General features: G+C 41.5%; 1 protein-coding gene across 1 annotated transcript in view; it reads right to left on the bottom strand.

Moving 5' to 3' along the window:
• The window catches only part of LOC106012698 (adenylate cyclase, germination specific), a 73,122-nt gene that overhangs the window by 30,650 nt on the left and 40,548 nt on the right, over positions 1 to 1,924 (bottom strand). The gene's annotated exons all lie outside the window — the stretch shown is intronic.

Here is a 1,924-nt window from a genome sequence, read left to right as displayed (position 1 = left end):
ATAATAATAATAATAATAATAATAATAATAACAACAATAACAATAATAATAATAGTAATAAAAATTGACATTAGAAAAAAAAGTTAAGTTCTATTTTACTGAGGATATAATCCTCATTCAAAATGTTCAATTCGTCTGATTCTATTACTATTTTATGAAAAGGAATTAGACAAATTAGGACCAATCTGTGTGCCTCTTCAGACTCTGCAACATAGATCTACTTGGTTTTCGAATGAAGGTTCCTTCGAAATTCTGACATACCCCGATGTTGAATGAGGGCCAGAATTTCGCGACCTCAGTGCTTTCTTGCCCTATCTCCATTTTTTTTTTTAAACATTGAACATATGACTTCTTCTTAGGCGCGCTCTTTGTTATGAATTATTTTCCCAGTTATTAAACATGGAGGTGGGGGCTCTCGTGGCCTAGAGGTTAAGGTGTTGGCCTCTCACTCAAAAGGTCCCGGGTTCGAATCCGGGTAGCGACCGAAAAAATTTCTTCTCTAAAATTGTCTCCTTGAAGCTCCTTTCCTGCTCTCTAGCAATATTCTGTCGTCTGCTTTCGTCTCCTCTTTCTGCCCCCATCCCCTCACCTCCTCTGGGCTCCTGACTCTTTCTGCAGCCTTTCTGCAGCTACTCCTTGACTCCTCCTTACTGCTGTCTTTCTGCCACACCCCTGATCTTCTGGTAGAAAAGATCTACACCTAGCCTTCTCGGACAACGGCGAAATCTCGGAGGGCCTGTGTGCAAGTTGCGCACATTAAAGATCCCTTGGTGGTCTAAAAATCGATAAGAGTAGGCTTCGGCCGCCACCCGGGCAAAATTCAAAATTTCCTACCAAACTGAAAATATTAGGTGTGTCCCGCGCGCTCATATGACCTTATGCAGTTGCAAGCGCCGTAAAACACTTTACAAAAACAAACAAACAAACAAACAAACAAACATGGAGGTAAGACAAAAAGCACTGAGGTCGCCATTTATGCCGCTGGTATTACAATAGTTAGGATGGGGTAGGTCCGGGGTTGGGGAGGGGAGTGGAGTTGAGTTAGGGGGGGAGTGGGGTTGTAGGTGGTGAATATAGTAGAGTCTTACCTCTGAAAGACATTGCAAAGGGAGAATTTAGAAATAAGAATAAACACGCGAGCTAGGGTATGAAAGTAAGAATAATAATAAAATGTCCTTGAAAATTAGTAGATGAATGGGCCTTTTGTAGGGCAATCTTTTCAGCCGGTGGCTGGAGTGCGCCTCTGGTAGGTCGTGTTTCTTCTTTTCCCCAGTTGTTGTTAGTTTTTGTTAGCACAAAATCCGCTTCGACTATCAAGGCACCCCCAAAATAGCCGGTCACAAGGGAGTGACAAACATACAAAAGAAGTAGAGGAAAAATGAGGATAGTGAGGATGAGGAAAGAAAAAGCAGCAGTCCCTCGCATAGAGTTCAGGAACAGTATGAGCATGACATTGATGAATCCGCCAATTTACAATTCTATTGAGCATAATAAGAACATGTTCATATTCCCCCTTTGGGAATGGCTTAAAGACAACTTCAGTCAGTGGCACTGCCCCAGGGTGTTAAGGAAGTACGGGAACATGGAAGGGAGAACGAGAAGGATAAGAAGAAGAGCAAGAACAAAAACATGAACAAGAACAAAAACAAGAACAAGAAGCTGGTTTTATCTAGTTTATTAAACGTTGACATGCTCATCAGCCATAAAACACACGCCCATGACCATGAGAATGTCAACCAATTATTATCCCTTCTTGCACAACCATGTAAATGATACCCTTAGTCAGTAAGTCCAGGCTAGATAGTATGGTTAATGGGGACAGTGATTTCTTTGTGACTTTGTGTTTTTTTTGGGGGGGGGGTTCCCTTCTTTTTTCTATGCATTACAAATTCCCTTAACTCGAACTATAATTTTGGCAGATCTT

Source organism: Aplysia californica, unplaced genomic scaffold (assembly GCF_000002075.1).
Source record: "Aplysia californica isolate F4 #8 unplaced genomic scaffold, AplCal3.0 scaffold00467, whole genome shotgun sequence".
In the NCBI taxonomy this organism is placed as follows: domain Eukaryota; kingdom Metazoa; phylum Mollusca; class Gastropoda; order Aplysiida; family Aplysiidae; genus Aplysia; species Aplysia californica.
The sequence above is the reverse complement of the archived record's forward strand: the minus strand, read 5'-3'. Positions and strand labels throughout refer to the sequence as shown.